Here is a 19,604-nt window from a genome sequence, read left to right on the forward strand (position 1 = left end):
AGACTTTTCATGCTGGTCCAAACAGGACTGACTTTATGCCAGTTTCTCAGTTCAGCACCCCCAAGAAAACGCACGCTGTTGGCTAAAAATCTGCTTCCTGATCGTGAGACCGCGGGGCCCCTGCCAGGGCCGGAGCGTGCCGTGGCACCACGGGGCTTGTCCCTCTGGCACCACCAGCACTGCAGCCCGAGGACCTGCTGCAGCCCGTGGTGCTCTCCCTGCACGCTCCGGCCCTACCACGTCTACACAACCATTTAGCCAAGGGGCAGTGCGTGGTGCAGGAACCCAGCTGCAGGGGTGGGTTTTAGCCACGCTGCTTCAACTCCTCGACACAACTATCGAGTACAAGTGTTAAAAGCCGATCCTTGGCAGTTTATTTTAATCGAAGTGTAACGTCTGATCTTTTTTCTTCTAAATCTGGAGGGCTTTCTTCTCCCTTTTCTTCATGAAGGAATGCTGTACAAGTATTAAATAAGCATAAGAATCGACATCTATCTTCCACCTGCTAGATTCCTTGCTTTACAAAGTAAAGACTCAAAGGAGATGAAAAGCTCCATTAATAAGATTATCACCATTCTTTTTGATATCTAAATCTGTGCCACCAGGCCATCCTTCACTGAGCAGCAGATTGCAATCATCACTGAAGTCCCAGGTTTTTGCTTCTGTGCACAAAATTGCAGCCAGTGCTGTATCACTGGGTATATTCCAAACAGCGATGCCGTGTCATTAGCATATTAGTGACAGCAGCAAAAATACTTAAAAACAAAACCGCCACATACAAACAGCATGTGTGCCAAGGGCTACTGGTACAGCAACTCATTCTCACCTCGTTTCTCTAATGAGTCCTCATATATGACATTACAGGAAAACCAAGTGTGAAGTTCTGCAGGCGCTGCTGGACTCCCCTTGCTATTTCCATGCGCTACCTATTTTTCCCATAGCCTGGCTCTGCGCTGCAGGCAGTGCCAAGGGGCAGCCGAATGGCATCCCGGGCAGGGAGCATCGCCTGGCCGCCCCCGCGGTGCTGGCGGTGCCGAGGAGGGGATGCGGGAGCAGGCCAGCAGTATTTATGGCTCAGCGAGTTACCACGTCTGCTGCGCAGAACTGCTTACACAGGAGTTTTCCCACACTCAGGTTTGAGCATTGTTACTCCTCTGCTTCTAATTTATGTGCAAATTGGGTTTGCCTAATGCATACACTGAAATACATTTTGCTGGAGTCCTCCTCAGTACAGAACCATTACCACTCTTGCGTGTGCATGACTTATTTATAGAAGAAATTTAAAAATCATTGTGTTTCAGTACTTCCCATGTGCTTTTTCTGCAGGCCCCGGACGCAGCTTAGCGCACTGCCTTGCCCACAGCCGGTGGCTCACAGCATGGCAGCGTGCAGTGCCTCCTCCTGCCTGCCCTGACCCGCTGGCGCTGCCAGACCCTGCGGCGGGTGCCACGAGGCTGTTTTCGCCTGCAGTGCCCGTGGCTGGGCCCGCTGTGACCAGCAGCAAGGTGTCCCCATTGCGCCTGACCTGTCCCTCCCCGCTGTCTCCCACGTTTCTGCACCACAGGCTGTGGGTGCACACGGGCACCTGCCCCGGGCCAGCGCAGCCAGGGAGCAAGCTCCTGACCCCAACCGCTGCCATCATGCCAGCCCTGCTCACTGCCCCCTTTCCTCTCCAGTGAATAGTCCTGCAAACCAGTTCAGCAGCTGCGCAAGTTAAATGGACATCAAAACATGCAGAACACCAGGTCCCACACAGCACACTGCTGTGCAGGGAAGAAATCTTTTCACTCCATCGCTGCCATCCTGGTGACTTCATTCAGGGAGGGCCCCTGCTCTGCTTCCCATGCAGCAGGATGGGTGGGCATGAGAGGGAGAGCCCAGCGTGGCTCCAGGCCTGCTGGCAAGGGGAGAACTAAACCTGAAGTCAGCTGGAAGCAGCAAACACATCCCTTGGCAGTACAGAACGTAAATGCAGCGGCCCTGCGCAGTACAATGGGGACTGATGAGATTTGCACCATGGGTGAAGATGCATCCCTGCATGCCTGGAGTGAGGTTTGGCTCACCCTAGGGCTGTGCCAGGGTGCCAGCAGCCCTCCTGGCCGTCCCCAGCGCTGGCTGTCCCGTGTGACTGTCAGGAGGGCCAGGATGCTCAGCGCCACGCTGCTGTGCCAGCTGGGCTGTCACCAGGACTGCATCCCCACGGGCGGCCGCGACCTTTATTTCCTCCCATTGTTTGCGGTGCCCATTCAGACGTTCAATGAACCCGCCTGCACCGCGCTGATAGGAGACGCTTGGTGCTGCTGTTTGTGCTCATGTGGGGAAAAGGTTTTGTTGGCGGCCGTTTGGGGAAGGAAAGTTAAGCACGATGAAACAGTCTGGAACATGCTGAGGAGGTTCCCGTTTCTCCTCGTGGGCAGGGACGGGGGCCTGGTGCCGCCCTCCTGCCCGAGGAGGCAGGAGCTGAGCAGTGCCAGGCACAGGGGAGTTGCACACCAGCCGAGTGCAAGAGTGGCACTGCCAGCGGCACTGCCAGCCGCCGTGCCTGTGCACGGAGAGGTTCCGTCCTGTGGGCCTGACCTGGGCCCCTGACGTCGGGTCTGTGTGAAGCACCAGCGCGGGTTTAAAAGGGCCACAGGGAACAGCAAGGACTGCAGGCAGGGAAGCTCCAGAGGATGATGAAACGCGCTGGAATAAATGGCCTCATTCAGAGCGGCGCTCAAAAACACCGCATTGATCCGATGGGCTCAGACAGCCTCTCAATAGCAGCGCGCCGTGGCATCCTGCTGAGTTCAAAAGATGGTCTTGTCTGGTCTGAAACAAGGCCTCTTAGACATTGCCGTCATTCAGGACATCTCAGAAACACACACTCCTTCGCCCCCTCCTCCCCCTCTCCCTTCTGGAAACTTTCCTGTATAATTCCTCCCTTCAGGAGCAGAGGAGGGTGGGCGCGGGGTCCCGGCCCTCGCGGCTGCTCTCAGGGACTGGGCCCGCGGCTGGCCGGGCCCTGGCCCCTGGGCGCCGCAGCTTCTGCTCTGCGGAGATCTCCTTCGTGCGGCGGTGGCTGCCGGGGCACTAATGCTCTTCCAGGTTATTTCACTGAGATTTCTTTAAAAGCGAGGAGGAGTCTCGGGGAGGTAAATGCGACCTAATCTGTGCTAAGGTTTTCAGGAATGGATTCCGCCTTTTTCTGGGAAACCTGCACAGTAATTAATCCGGTCAATACACAGACATTTCAGAGAGGTTTTGTTATGCCAGCGCTATAGGGATAGGTGATTTGCACAACCAGATTTTGCTGCTTTTTACCATGACAAAGGAACCGGGTTCATACGAATAAATCTGTAGCAAGACCACACACAATTATTAGGCTTAATACCAATTGTCCCTCATTAATGTTTCAGAGGAGTGATTAGCATTTTGAGGCAAACAAGGTGTACTTAGTTAGTGGGATGCGACCCAGCTGTCATTAAATTACATCTATGATTAATGATCTTCAGAGGCAGAGAGCTTAAAGTTTGGGCACTAATGGAGAGCTCAGAGGGAGGAGAAGCTGGTGCCCGGCACTGGGACAGCCCAAGGGCAGAGCCCAGCTCCTCGGGGATGTCCCACATGGGGATGTGGTCAGGACAGGCTGCACAGGGAGGCTCTCATGAGGTAAAACAGTCAAAGGCTCTCAGGACGTTTCCTTAAACTAAAATGTATTGTAATGATCCTAAAGCAATAGCCCCGGCAGAGAGCAGATGCCTCCCATGCTGGTTATTGCTGTGGCACAATACAGACGTGACCCTGAGAGCACCAAAGGTGATCCAAACATAAACCAGCGTGTTTCTTCACAGGTTGGGATCGCGGAATTGCAGCACCATTGCACAGCCCAGGCTGGAAGGGACCTCGGAAGATCACTGGGTCCAACCTTCCCTGGGAAAAGGGATCCTAGATGAGATTATCCAGAACCCAGCCCAATCCCATCTTGAAGACCTGCAGTGATGCTGATTCCACCACATCCCTGGGGAGGTTGTGCCAGTGATTGCTCTCACTGCAAAAAAATTCTTTATTGTATCAAGAAAAAACCTCTCCTGGTACAAAGTGTACCAGTTCATTGTCCCTTGTCTTCTCCGTTTGGCTCCTTGGGACAAAGCCTCTGCCCTCTTTGTAGTTACCCCTGAAGTACGGGAATACTGTGACAAGGCTTCCCCAGAGCCTTCTCTTCTCCAGGGTGAAAAGACCCAACCCTGTCAGTCTTTCCTTATAGCGCAGGTTCTCCAACCCTCGGATCATTCTCACGACTCTCCTTGGGACTCCCTGTTCTCATCTTTTCTGAATTGCGGGGACCAGAACCGGACACAGTACTGCAGGCGCGGCCCCACAAGCGCTGGGAGGAGTGGGATGCTCGCAGGTTTGCAAGCAGGGCACAGTGCTCCTCTGCTCTGACCGAGACAGCCCCCCCAAAGGGGGGTTACATGTTCAAAACACGGTGTCTGGGGGTTGGCAAGGTCGTGTCAGATGCTGAAGGAAGACGTGCCCCGCAGACAGGCTTCGTCAGGCGAGAAGCCGTCCACCTCGCTGGCCTGCCAGGACCAGTGCCTCCAGCTGGTGGGGCAAGTTCTCGGAGTCTCCAAGTGCCCCAGTTCCTCACAAAATGGTATGGTTTATACAAAACTTCATAACTTACTCGGTAACTTAAAATTATTATTAAAAGCAGTTGAGGAATTACAGCACAGAAAGCCATTCTGTAACTGGGGATTGTGTAAACAGTGGAGGCCAGGAGTTAGTGTCATGAACAGACGTGGCCAACAGGTCCTTACAAATGTTTAGTATTTAGAGAAAAAAATGTTATTTTTGCTGCCAAAATTTAATTTAATTAGGGATTGTTTGGGTTTTGTTCTTTTTAATGTGGTTTGTTTGTTATCTTCATTGAGAAGCATCATTGCCATGGTAACTGCCAGGCCGCGTGTGGGGCAGCATGTACACTTTAAGTGGTGCACAGGGTGCGGCGTACCCATGGACGTGTGTAGCCAGTATGCCAGAGGAGGACAGGGGGAGATCCATAACAAGAGCACTAAAAAGCCTCGGAACAAATTAGGAAATGTTATTTGTCTGTGCAAACAAGAACGCTTTCTTGGCCTTCCTTAGTTTTTCTTTTTTTCTTTTTTTTTTTTTTTTCTCAACACTCCTACGTAAGCATTAAAAGAACAGAGGGAAAATTAAATGAAGCTGTGGGAAGAATGCTGAGTTTACCATCTGATTTTGATTTGGGATATTTTTGTGGAAATAAAAAGATATACATTTTTTTTGATTTTTGTTTTTCTTACACTTAGCAAAACAATCAAGATGCAACATTTGGCCCAAAAAATGTTCGGTAGTGTGTGCCCAGTAAATTTGGGATTGGAAAACAAGCTCAAAAATGCTGCTTTTTCCTATTTCTGTTGGTTTTGTGGGAAAGAGAACGTTATGTGCACTACGAAAACAGCAGAGATTAAATAGCTTACCAGAAGAAAAGGAGGGCGTTGCGCAGGTTTGCTCTTGGATGGGCAGAGGGCTCTCCCCGCAGCGAGGTTTTGCTGAGGCCAGGGGTTTGTGTGCACAGCGTGGCGAGGCTGAGGGTGGCAGAAAACACAAGGGTACGGTGGAGACCTCCAGGGCCGTTGGTGTGAGCCATCACTGGGGCTACCTGCAGCTGAGCACCCAGGTGTTTTCTGCCCAGAAAAGTCAGTCTGCAGCTGCTGCAAAGTTTAATTAAATGCACAAGCTTAGTTTATACCTTTTTTACCCCCACTTATTTCTATTGATTTATCTGGTTTCCAGCTGCAGATTAGCATAGCACTGGCCTGATTTACACTCCCATTGCTTTTAAGAGTATTACAGTTCACAATATCATCCATTTAAACATGATGTGATACTCACCGGGCTCGTTCTTCCTGCCACTGAAGTGAGTGAAAAATTTGCCATTGACTTCAGTGGATCAAAACCTTAATAACTAATTTATAGCTTATTATATTATTAATATTTGAGTTCTTTCTAACACGTCCTAAGTTACACCTGCTATTTGAAGGCGTGCTGCCGGCACTGCTCAGTGCTCCCTGCTGCTCGAGGCTACAGGTTTGCACCGGATATCACTTAAATTGCGTGTGCTTGTTTAAAACCTTACTTCATGGTACGTGGTACACTGGCGCAGGCTGCCCCGAGGAGCTGTGCCTCCCCATCCCTGGTGGTGCACAAGGCCCGGCTGGGTGGGATTTGGGCAGCCTGGTCTGCTGGGAGCTCCGTGCCATGGACTTTGAGGTCCCTTCCAACCCAAACCAGTCGATGACTCCACACGTCTGCCTCACCTTCCTTTCTGGTGTCCACACCGCTCGCCAGTGCTGGGGCTTTCCTCTCCCCTCCTGGCCCCGCAGGGGAGGAAGTGAGAGGGAGGAAACCAAAGAAGGCAGAAGTGAGCTCCGTGTGACCGGGACTGACCTCCAGCTGAAAACGTCATGCCGCTGCACAAGGCTCATGTGGTATTTGCACTCTGAGGGCACAGAGTTGCTGTCACGTCAAGAAACGTGGGGAAGTGTGCGCTGCTCGCTTCTTCCTGACTAGCGGGAGAGCCGGCCGCATGCAGTGCTGATGCAGCAGGCCTTGGCTGGAAACTCAGCGCTCCTCCCGAACGCTGATCAACCCAACCTTGGCCTCCCCGGGGTCTCCCTGTGAAGTTACCCACCTCAAAGGGCTGGCACCAGGAGAGGGGCGGCTGGCAGTGAGCCGGCGCCCGGCCCATCGTTACCCGCAGCCCTGATGTGACCTGCACGCAGCGCTTCTGCTGCAGCGCAGCTGGCACGACACCTTGTCGCCACGAGATCTGAAGCCGAGAACATGGCATACCTTGGACACAATTCATATCTATTATTTAAAACTGTCCTCTTCACAGAATTAATTAACATTTTTTTTTCCCTCAACACTGCAGATCTAGTAAGAAATCTGGCATTTTGACAGATGACTATGGATATCTTCCTATAGAGACATAACTGGGGGGGGGGGGGGAGCATGGGCTCTCATTTGTAAATTGTTTAATAAAATTGTACCTGGCAGGCACCCAGGAAAACGAACGGTAGGAGAAGTTCATGTGGTAGCTGCTGTGGTCGAGACAAGGGGCTACCAGAGGCACCGGCACGGGGACGGCCCGGGGGGCAGGTGGGTGCCACGCTCCATTCGTGAGGCCGAAGGGCGGCGTGGATCCGGCTGTGGCAGGAGTCACTGCGTGCGGGATGGGAGCTGGGGCTGTCTGCACGCTCTGCAAGGACAGAGCTGAGCCCAAACCCCACCTGGCAACGCTGGCACAAGGAGAGAGAAGGAATAACAGGCATGAAGGAATACATTCAGGCTGGAAACAAAAGTCCCCAGCTATCAGATGTGGAGCCATGTGGCAGCACGTAAAACTGAAGGGCAGTAAGGGAACCGCCTTCCCACCAGGTCCTGTGAAAACCCCGGTGCAGCAGGAGAGGCTCCTCACTGTGAGCACCTCCATGCCCCACAGCAGCTCCCAATGCCCAAATTGGCTCAGGAAGGGTTGGAGGCAGCCAAGCAAAGGTGGAGTGGAGGCAATCACAAAGTTCAGTCTCTCCAAGTCCAGCTCCAAAAGCATCTCTCTGGTTTCACCGCCTCCGAACAAGAAAAGCCTGTGCAGGAGGTTACAGTTCCAGCACCGAGTTGTGGTGGTGTGTATGCCAAAGCTTGAATTTCACCAGCCACCTTACTCCAAAAACGCATCATTAGTGGGACGGACACAAAAACACTGGGCAGTGGCAAAGCACAAGTCATCTCCTCCACTGTGGGTATGGCCCATAATAAGTCACGAGAGACAGAATAAGATATGAAGGTCACTCACTTATGCATGGAAATAAATTATATTATACCATCAACTAAGTTTCTTCAGCCAGTCATAAAGCAGAATACTGCTAAGTAATTTACTCGCAAATGATGGTTATAAAACACTCACACTCCAACAAATCAAATGGCAGCATGCTACCCAAACCCCCGTGTCGTACCCACTGGTGAACAGTGAAACCCCTCTGGCCCCAGCCCTGGTGATGCTGCTGACGCAGGCTCCTTGTGCCTTGCCAACCACCAGCGTGTGGCAAAGCCTCGGGCTTCGTGCCAACGTTGCGTCCCTCCACTGTGCGCCTCTGCGCCACGCTCCAAACATTTAAAAAAACATCATAAAAGTAAAAATGACCTGTTCCTGTCCATATAGTAACTTACCACTTCTTATTTGCAAGTCTGAGAAGTGACTCATCTTGCTTATTTGCAAGATGAAATTATAAGGTGGATGAGGTTTTTGACACTCTCTGGGCACCCTCATCACCTCTTGCTCAAGACGCAGAAGATGCTGCCATCCAAAAACACCCGATGACCACACTCCCAGGTTTTGCATCCCACTCAAAATTAATAAAGCTCCAATCTAGTCTACAATCTCAAACTACTTCTACAACATGCAGTCCAGCCAGAGCTGCCAGCGTTGGTACCTACACCTAAAACAAGCACGTGCGGGCTCCCACAAACTCTCTTTGGGGGTGTAGGTAAAGAGGGAGGCATTATTTTCTCTTGCTTTAAAGCCAAGCTCAGCCTCCAAAGTGAAAACCACTCTTCGAGAGACCTGAGCGTGGCCCTGCTGGTGCCTTGGGGCACCTGACACCTGTTGGCAATGCCCCGGGCACAGACCAACTTGTGTGAGGATTTCTTTCTCCTGACAAAAGACATTTCATTTGAATATTTTCCTTCATAATAAAATTCAGGTGTTGTTTTTTTCTTCTAGAAAACTGGATATGATCAAACTTCTGCTAAAAATAATAAATACGGGTTATTTTGTGAGGCTGTGTGTTGATATGAGAGAAGCATAAAGCAATACCTTCTTTAGCATTTATATGTTTAACATAAAGGAGGAAGCACACACATACCACATATTCTTAAATAGAAGGTGAGGCAAGGCAAAACTAACAAGTGTTAAAATAACAGCGCAGAGACTACAGCATGGTTATGTTGCTGAGAGGGTGGAAGCAGCCTCTGGAGTATAATAGGTTTTAAATTGGAGGCCTCTACTTAAAACCCAGAGGAAATAAGAAGGGTCAAAAAGGCGAAAATTGCACAACTGTTATATTACTTTAAAAGACAATCTAATTTCTTCTTCAGAAATTGCCATGTTTTTTGGAAGATGTCTTTGACAAAAGATGTCACAATTCAGGTCCATTGCTGAATGAAAGAGTGGTCAAGAACCCAGAATTTTATTCAACTTAAATGTTTCTGTGAGCATGCCATAAAGCCGTGGCATTTCATAAAAATGATTTGGTATAAATTGGGGAGGGTGGGGGTGGGGTTGAACTCAGGAATACAAATTGAAGCAGGAAAGATCTGTTCAAGGCCAGTGCTATGCACTCCTACTTAGAAGTTACACAGAGCAAGCGTCACACAGAGGCTGCACAAATCCTGCCAAAAGACACCGTTGACCCATACAGTGGAAAAACAGAGCGTCTCCTTCCCCTTGCCGTCCGCCCGCCCGGCTCACTCAGCCTGGACTTTCCACCTTGGTTTGTCAAGCTCACTGGAGCATCTGATGTGTGGTAGAAAGAGGAAGGTGCACCCCGCGCACCCCGTCACCCGGCTCGGAGCCCTCTGCGGTGCGAGCGGGCTGGTGGCAGCAAAACCTTGAAATCACTTCTGTTTTCTGTCTCAGTTCCCCAGTGCGGCCACTCCCGTGCTGGCTACGGGGAAGCCGTGGAGGCGAGGGCGTGGGTGGGGGAATCACCCAGTAAGTAACTGGTTGCATGAAGATACACAGCCAGGTGACCCACTGCACTGCATCGCCTCCGCAGGGACAGGTCACAAGGCAGAGGGATGTGCAGGAGAGACGGGAAAGTTGGGCTGCGTTTGTTGTGGTGATGTGTTTGTGCAGCATCTTTCAACCAGGGACTTCTCACCACCCCCAGCTAGGAGCCCAGCCCAACATGACCCAAACTAAAACAATACAACCCAACATGACCCAACCCAACACGACCCAACACAACAGCACCACACAGCACCTTCCTATCACTCCTCCCTCTACGTACCAGCCCATCAGCATTTGTGGTTTGGATCTTAGCCTATTGTTCTAAAAGCTGAAAAGCCCTTTGAAATACAGGTAATGATACAAACTAAGTCTCAAGTCTCCTATACACTTTTTAGAAGCGTTCCCTGTCTCTGAGGCCTGTAACACTTAGTCTTTTGGTCAAAATATGTAATTCTACAAGTTTGTGTATTTCTTTTTAAGAAGCTAAACTCACTAAATATTTCTGTGTATTAGAGCAACATTTTCTAATAAGACAATACACTTTTCACCAGGGCATGTTTAGGCCTAGTGTGACTAATTTCCTCGTTTCCCTGTTCTCTCTTCCCAGGTATCAAAGGAGTGGACCATATTTTCAAGAGAGCTCAAGTTTTTGCCAGTCTCTCCCAGCCAACACAGATGTCCTAGCCATGATAGAGCATAGTTCAGCTTTACTCTGCCAAGATATTTACACATTCTCTCTAGCAAAGTAAAAACTCAGCAATGCAAATTATCTGTAGACTGAAAAGTCTTTTACACTAGAAATACTATTTTGCATTCCTGTTTTCTCAGTAAGTTATTAATTTCTGAGTTTAGCAGGACTATGCCCCATGCCATGTATCTCAACTGCATCCCATAAATATTTAACGGTACTGAAAAACAATAATTTTCTAACTCAGAAAACAATGTTACAGAAATTAAACAATTGCTAAGTGACCACGGAGCTTTTTCATGAATCCCATCTACTTTATTAAACCAAGACAAGCCAAGATAGCCAATTACAATGCACTAAAATGTACCGTCAACTGACTGGGAAATGCTATTATATTTTCAGCTTCTGTGTAGTTCAATGAAAATTGGAGTTAAATGTGTATTTTCAATGCAATAGGTTATTACTATGAAGTTAATCATACCATTACTTTTTATTGTGGTTCACTATATAGAAGTTTAAAGGAACCCTGACAGAGAGGAATAAATGAGGCCAGCCCTCGATGCCGCACCTGACAGTGGGGTACCGCACCAGGCTTAATTCAGCCTCCTGAAGTCTTCTCAAATTGTGTCACTTGTAGAATTTGCACTTGACTTTTGCAAACATTAAATGTTCTTGTCACCGAGAACTAATTAAGAAATCTGGACCACTATTGCTGAGCTAATTTTGTTCAGGTTGACTGCATGTTCAAATCTGACTCTAGATGCTCATCTAATGTATACTGTGACCGACTATTTCGGTTGGATTAAGGTAATTACCTAGCTCAACACTTTTCTGATACATTTTACAGTAATGGAATCCGAAGCTTTTATATGCTTCTCAATCTTCACTTCAGAGGATTGGGAGGGTAAAGCTGTGCTTGAGGACAGAAAAGCCAAAGTCTATGTTAATAACCAGCCCACAGGACAGCTCAGCTTATGTTTAGATTCCCCAGCTGAGGAGACAGCGAACTGAGTACTGCGTTAAAAGGCTTTATTTTCACTGATGTGAGAAAGAGTCCCATCACTGGGAGGAGAAACAACTGTGGCATGCTTCGTATCTCAGGAACTGGTGACTTTGCAATTGTGCAGAGCAGATCGGGGAGCTTCAGTATGGCGCTCAGTCCTCTACACCCGAAACTCCGCAGAGGAGGAGCAAGGCAAGCCAGTGACAGGCCAGCCACCCGCCATGGGAGAAGACACACCAAGGGATGGGCTCCAGCTGGTCACACACAGTCCATGGTCACACCTCCTAGACGTTAATCCCATGACTGCTCACCGTGCTAGTCCCCTTTGTGAGACTTAAGTACACACTATAAAGAACAATGTAGGGAGACAGAATTTTCAACCATACTGAAACATAGGCAGTTAACAGGAACAACTGAAGAATTCATGATAATTAAAACTAGCCTTCAACAATTTCAAGTAGCAGCAGGGCATTAACATACAGCAATGCAGTGTGGCTTACGGGACACCAGCATGCCCCCTACGTGCGACTTCCCTCTGAAGAAAAAGGACATCACAGTTTGGCAGCCCCTTTGACTGTGGAGGCGTATCAAATGGGCACAAGCAGGACTCTGAGAAGGTCCTTTCTGAAGATCAGATCCTTATAGCAGCCTGCTTCAAATCAGTAAAATGTGGGCTACAACAGGTCTCTGTTACATGGAAGAAGTGGATTGCACGATTGCCTTATCCTTCTCCTCACTTTAAAGAAGTCCACGAAAGCAGCAGAACTTCTATGGCAATAACTGTGTTTTGAATTTGTGGGCTGCCTACATGCCTTGTTTCCACAAAATGCCTGATCTTTTTATCTTCATTTCGTTACAGTGTTTTATTTCCACCTATTTAATGGCTTGCAGAATTGATGTCAGGGCCTACACATTTCTCTATTTTGTGCACAACGCAGAATATTGTTCAACAATTTGGGAGGGGAAGGGGGATGAAAATATACAGGCATCTCACACTCTCTTTGAGACCTGTCACTTACAAAATACTCCTGTTCCCATAATCTAGTTGTTCAGACAATACTAACCACAATACTTCAAGAAAAAGGAGCTTAAGTGAAAAATCTTGAAAACAGATATGGGCTTAGTTTTCGTAATATCATGGCAATGAATAACAGCAGAAGTCTGCCAATTGTTCTTTTCTCAGTTCTTCTGGGTCTTCATAACTGAAGACGCTGCCGGAAGGGGATATCAATCATTTGTACTGACCTGGCTCTGGGTGATGAGCCAGAAAGTCTAGTGATGTGGCCTACAGGCTTCGAGTTGTCCTTTCCTCTGTAACCGATGCCTCATGGCATGGGCTGCATGGAAGCACACACAGCAGCGGGCCTCTGACTTCTCAGCGGTCAGAGGCTTCGTATGCCAGACTACGAGCAGCACATGGCTTTCCTTGCCTCCACCCAGAGCTCCCTAACCCTTGTCTGCTCGAGCCTTGGCCACCCAACAGCTGATGCCATGTTGGACCCAGCTGGGTACAGCCTTCCTGGTGGGGCCGGGTGACAGAAGGCCCACGGGAGCCCACATCGTCACAGCTTTGTCACCCAGCGTTGTTTTCCTGAGCAGGCCTCGGGAAAATCTGAACTGGAGCTGGAGAAACGTAAGACAGGGGATGTCTTGTGAAAATGGCTGCAAAGAGCTGTCAGGAGCAAGAAGCTGAATGCAAATTAAGACACTAATGGTGAAATGAAGCTGGTCTTTTATGGGGAAACTAAGACCTTCGGTCCGTTGAATAAATAGAGAAGAGCAGCCACAAAACCTTTCCATGCTCCACAGCCAACACGTTCCATCAGATGGGTTTGCCTTCACTCTCCTTCAGACCTTGCCTTCCCTGTTAAGGCGCTAACACGTGCCATTTATGACAGCTCTTTCTGGGATGTGGTCACCTTTATCTTGGGAAATTGGATTGAGCTTATTCTTCATATGGCACAAATTAGGCTATAACTTTCAGTCACTACACAGGAACAAGACTTGAACCAGCCAACTAGAACCGAAAGGTTCCCTGAAGTCTATTACCAGCCTCCTGAAATATCCAGTCTCTAAACAGACTTAGCACATGAGACACAGGACTGCCAATATTTATTAGGTGCTCCCACTGTTTTCCCGATCAATTTTAGCCATGACTTGAAACATGGTGTGCAGCAATGCAAAGCACAAACAGCCAGAACAGCCCCATTTTCACTGAGGTTTATTTGCTGAAATTCACTCTTGTATAGCAGACCTTCAAGCTCATATAATTGTTTCATGTCCATCATCTTCAGCAGCACGTCCCCAGTTGGGTCACCCGCAGCACGGGGGATGAGCACCGCTCGTCCTGGCCCAGCAGGCAGCTCTCAGGGGACATGCACACCGCAGGGTCCGGGGTAGGGTGCGGCAGTGCTTGCACAGACATGTCCATGTGTGTTTTCTAGCCGGGGTTAGATGTCCCGCTCACACCTAATTTTAAGGATTTATTGCAACGTACAGGCCACATACAGCATGAGTTCCAGAAGAGATGTAATCACCCACAACGAACATGAACCCTTGACCAGCATCACATGATAGGATCATCAATAATGAGTTAAAAATGATAGGATCACCAATAACGAGTTAAAAATGTAAAATTTGTACCCTGTTGTTTTGTCCTCATGCAGCCATTAACAAGAGGAGGGACATCTTATAAAATTGTCATTTTTCTACAGTTGTTTTCTTTCTGTCATTCTATGATTAGGGAGAGGATGCAACTACAATTTAGTCCTTTGGTAGAATTTACTTCAGTGATTAAAATAACTGCACAGAATTAGCACAATTCTAACATTATTTTTTATCTTGAGTGGCAGAAAATCATTGCTCCTGGGATAATTCTTAACCTAACAGAATGACCTCTGTGAAATACATCCAAAAGTTTTATGATTTTCCCCTTCATGCTAATTTAATGTAGTTCAATTGTTTAGTCTTAAAACGAATACGTTCCAAATAAAGTAATACAGTTTACAACAAGACACTGTAGGAAATAATTAGGTTGCAAGTTCTGGAGGCTTTAATATGGTTGAAATTATATAACTATCTTTGCATTCCCTGTATGGTCCTATTAAATGCAGTAGGCATTGATGTCGCTAGCTGTCAGGAAGCAAAATGAAAAATAGTTTTAATAGCTGCTCTTTGACCTGTTTTATATTTTATGTCAATTATAACAGCATACAACCATGCATAATTATGAAGCATAGATGCATTAAAATGTACACATAATTTGTGTTCTTATGGCAACCATTGCATTAGGATCTAGAAAACAAACTGATGACTTCCTATTGTTCAGTCATCTTAATATCAAATATGCAAGAGTTTTGTCTACCATTTTGCTTTGTGTAATTAAAAATATATATATATACTGAGGAAAAAAAATCACCACATAGCTGTTTATCTGCAACTGTACTAAGTCTCAAACTGCAGGAGATAGCATTGACCACATCTGCTAAATTAACACAGCCATACATACAAACATTTAGGCCTGTATTTTTTAAATGATCCATTTCATCCATGGTAGAAATTATTTTCTGGTCCACAAGAAAATCCACAACAGTGCTTTGACTTCACTTGGATCTTAAACAGAAGCAACTCTTTTGTTTGGTCTCAAATGGGGACAGGCGTCCTCTTTTTTTGAGGCAAGCTGGTAATGATGCAAACATCACCTAGGACCTAAATATACGATATATGTGTGTATATAATATATGTGTATATACACAGTGCATGTGTGCTAAACCAAAACTACACAGTTAAGTGCTGGAGTTTAAAGAAGGTTATTTAAGAAAACAGTCATTCCTCTGACCTTGTACCCACCAGAGAAAATGCTCAAATGTAAAGCAGAAGACGTAGATGTGTTCATCTACGAACAATATCATCATAAAGCATCACAAAGATGCTCTGAAATGCAGGAACCTGCATCTTCTCCAGCACGCTCCAGGATGCCATCAATAATTGCAACATGTGCAAGTATTTTCATATCTTTTGGGGAGCTATCAGTGAAGATGATGAGAACACAGATTTATTTTTCTGCTTCAGGAGGCATCTGATCTACCTCAGAGAATGTATTTCCAACCTGAAACTTGCTTTTTATTTCAAGCATTTCCTTTCTGACAGCAGCACGCATCATTTCTCTGACTTACTTTCTCCCCTGCTCCTTCTCCCCTCACCCTGCAGCAGGACCTCTGATGAAACTCACACTTTGACTACGTATTTTACTGAAGCAAGGATTCCTAACGCTCGAGAGCTGGCATAATCCCCTGGCTTCTGTCGTAAAGGCAAGTTCATGGAGTGTTTTTTGAAAAAGCACGTTAAGGAAGGAAGAAGGATGAAAACCTGTGAAATCCAGAAAAATCATCCCCTGTGAAACCAAGACATGCTGTATTTTTACTTTAACCGGGATCTTTCTTGTTGAAGTCATCTGTTCGTGTCACCATCTGGAGAAGGTTACAGGAACAGACAGGGCACTGTGAAGATGGTGCAAGTATGGGGAAGTCCTCCTGTGAAATCCAGATTTGCACGAAGCCCAGCTGAAGAACAGAAAAATACAAAAAACAGAAAAATGCACCCTCAAGTGCACGTAGTCACCTGCCTGGCAAGCGCCTGCCCTACAGGCTCACGGCTGGCCCGGAGCAGCGGCGACGTCGGGGTCCTGCAGCTCTGCGGCGTGACCCTGCAGCCGGGGAGGAGGAGGAGGAGGAGGAGGAGGAGGAGGAGGGTTACAGAAACAACCCCCATGTGCTGCAGACCTTACCACTGCGAGGGTCATCCCAATGAGCCCGAGCACCTGCAGCAGGCTTGGCGCTCAGCACCGCTGATTTACTTAGCTCATTTAAGCTCAAATCATAGTCCTGCTATTTGAAATGCTGGTAGAGAAAACATCTTATACACCGATTCTTTAATGTAACTTATGCCTCGCAAAGCAAATCGTGCCTTTCTGAAAGGGTGTGTGGCATTTTGTGGAAAATCACATCTTGTGCTGAGTTCTTGAAAGCATTTTTTGGGGGTGTCTATGGGTGTCTTCACCTCTTTATTTTGGAATAATATTTTCAGAACCTCAGCAGTTTCATCCATACCAAAAGCATATCTGCCAAATAGAACGATTATATTGCGACTAACATTCAGAACAAGCCAGCTCTGACAGTCTCATGTTTAACACCACTCCCCAATAGGAGGAACGAGCACTTTCGAGGAAGGGTGAGTAAGAGAGGGGCAGGATTTTAAGCTCTTTGCCAAACTGCGGCTTTGCACAGAGGCTGTCAGGATTTAGAGAGCACGCATGGCAAGAGCAATCCTCCTGGCCCGGCGGGCGCTGAGGCTCGGATTTATGCGGTCGTGTGGTCCCTGCGTGCCTCAGAGGCGGGCACGGTCGGGTCTCCCACCCTGTGTGAGATCAGCTGTGGGGCTGCAAAGCATTGCAGAGCTAGTCAGTTCTTCTGGGAGCACTTTGGCCTTTTAAATTAAAATCTCATAAAAATCCGGGTCCTCCCTCCGCAGCATAAAGAATCCCCTAGCTAGGGGAAGGTGTGTGGGCCGGGGGCGTTTGTGCTGGCAGACAGACTGCCTGCAGGTGAGGAGGCGCAGCCTCTGCCTCGCACAGCTCTCCTAGAAGCCAGGGCTTCAGTCAGAGCAGGACCGGGCAGCGCAGGCTGCGTCGAGTTGCTTAAGCTGCTTCCAACACACTTACTGCTGCCCCGGTGCTAAATTCAACTCCCTGCAGCACAAGGGCCCCACGTCGCCGAAGCTGGCCTTTTCCCTGAAGCAGCACCAGAGTACGTCAAACCAAAACACTTCCCCTGAAGAACACCCCAAGAATCAAAGGGCTGCAAATCTGAGGAATGTGCCGCGTGACCTACTCAAGGTTTTTGTTCATTTGTTTGTTTGGGTTTTGTTTTGTTTTTCCTACCCCCAAACAGGCACACAAGTTATAAGGGCAGGTTAAGGGCAGGAGACGCTGACGTCCGCCCGACCAAAGCACTGCTCCACGTCTGCTCCCCCAAAACCAGGGGCAGGGGTGCCCAGCGAGCTTACTCAGGCTTTGCTGTTGGTGCCGTTACTTCCACGGCTGTTGAAGCCATCCTTTTGGAGGCAGACCAAGTACAAAAAACAGGCGACGAGCACGGTTCTCTGCAGCACAGAGACCTTCCCCCTGCCTACACACACGCTTTGAGCAAAGCCAAAGCCCGATCGTGCCATTTCCAAACTACGGATGGACACGGAAAAACGCTTCCCTAGGAATACTCTGCTGGCCGAGCACATTATCGTCCTGACAGTGCCTCAGCATTCGTTCTGGCTCACGGATTTCTCTAGCAGTATTTCTTTATGAATATCTATTTCAGAGCCTGGCAGAAGTTTTGCTTGGTAGAATTTCAAATGTAGAACATGACCTGCAATCTGGCTTCCACTTGCCTACGTATTTTCTTCATCACAGGGCTGGTTAATATAGCATCTTGGAGTCGATACTCTCATTTACTATGTTCCCGGTTGTTCCTCTCCCGGTGCCACATGCATGGACTGAGGCTGTTCAGACACGGCACTGCTGCAGGACGCAGCTTTAGCTGGGTCCCACGAACTGCAGGAGGATCTGTGACATTTCCTCTCAGCAGCCACTGATGTATTTTCCCCAGGTCTTCGTATAGGCCTCCTAGCTCTTTCGAACCACCTTATGGTTGGAAAATGCTGTCTTCAACACAAGAAACTTGCCCCTAACAATTCCCAGACATGAAAGAGGCTTTCGGGAGAAGGACAGTTTATGGTCTAAGGCTCTTTTTTTGTTATTTTTTTACTCTAAAAATAAACAAAAGGGCCTGATTTAGGGATTTCCCTTAGAGTTGCTCTGGTTTACACCCAAATACAACTAAGGAATTAAAAAATAAAAATAAGACTGAGCACACCAGGAATGCATGAACACACACAAGCTGCCCTATAGACACAACGCTTGGTGTGCTCACCTCTGCCCGTGGGTGACGATGGCACCTGCACTCCTCTGCCCTCCTCTGCCTGGCCCCCAGAGCACGGAGGCAGCAGCAGAGCCCCAGGACTGGTGCTGGGCCGTGCCTGCAGCAACCAGATCCCTGCCGCAGCCGCAGGGACGTGGCCACCCTTCCTTTCCCCCCATTAGGCACAAAGCCGGAGGGCTCTTGGCGGCGGGACACACCAGGCTCCGTACCAGACTTGATCCAAGCACCTGAAGCGAATTGCCAAAACAATTTTTGCTTAGATAACAGCTTAAGAGTAGCTTGAAATATCCTGTTTTGTTTCATACCGCTTAGGAAGCTTAAAAATATTACATAGAGGGAAGAGGAGAAAAAGTGAAACACAGGCAAGTGACTGTGCTTAGCAATTAACACTCGTGGTGGATGAAATGGACCGAGATTTTGAAAATGCTCAGAATAAACCTAGAAGAAAGCTTCTCAGCCCCTTTTAATTTACACTGCATATACAGCTAGCAAAGGTAGCTTAAAGTCGGACTTTTCCTTCTTCAATTGCTCCCAACTTTCTAGCTGGTTCTGACGCTCGGCCCGAAGCTGAGTGGGTCCTGCCTGAAACAGGACAAGTGGGAAATGACCGCTTCCTTGTCCGCACCCCCTGAAGCAAACAGCTGTTTGGTTATTTATGCACGATTTATTATTGTTCACCTTCAAACATCACCCGTTACCTTGGCGTTAGGCTTTAGCTACGACCCAGGGCTGCTGCACGAGCCTGCGGCATTGCCCACCAGCAGCCGGGGCAGGGCAGAGCTGTCGGCGAGAGGTGTCGGCTGCGGAAGCAGCTGGCACTGACGGCAGTGCCCACTGCCTCAGTTCGTGGCGCGAGCGGCATCGCCCAGCGCCTCCTTCCCTTGAGACAAGCGGGGGCTGCTGGGCGCAGGCACCCGCCGGGGCTGGGTGGGGGCTGCCCGGCACGGCCGCACGAGCGGCGGCTTGGCAGTGTGTGCTGGATCTGTTTGCTGGGACCTCGGCTGCATCAGTGGTCAGGCAGACAGCAAGCGGGCGTTTCACTCGCTTTTCTCATCGTACAACCGGCTTCCTGAATAAAAACCTGGCAGAGACCGAAGGAATCAGCGAGGAGCCTCCACGCATCAC

At 48.5% G+C, this 19,604-nt stretch overlaps 2 long non-coding RNA genes across 2 annotated transcripts; one reads left to right on the forward strand and one right to left on the reverse strand.

The window, feature by feature from the left end:
• Positions 1–906: 906 nt before the first annotated feature.
• On the reverse strand, positions 907–8,371 carry LOC310901616. Its single transcript, XR_014585952.1, has 2 exons — positions 5,484–8,371; positions 907–3,196 (listed from the first exon to the last, which is right to left on the reverse strand). It is a non-coding gene; the product is annotated as an uncharacterized lncRNA (long non-coding RNA).
• LOC310901614 lies at positions 3,449–4,597 on the forward strand. Its single transcript, XR_014585949.1, has 2 exons — positions 3,449–3,651; positions 3,834–4,597. It is a non-coding gene; the product is annotated as an uncharacterized lncRNA (long non-coding RNA).
• Positions 8,372–19,604: the final 11,233 nt, after the last annotated feature.

This window comes from Anser anser, assembly GCF_964211835.1.
Source record: "Anser anser genome assembly, chromosome: 6".
NCBI lineage: Eukaryota > Metazoa > Chordata > Aves > Anseriformes > Anatidae > Anser > Anser anser.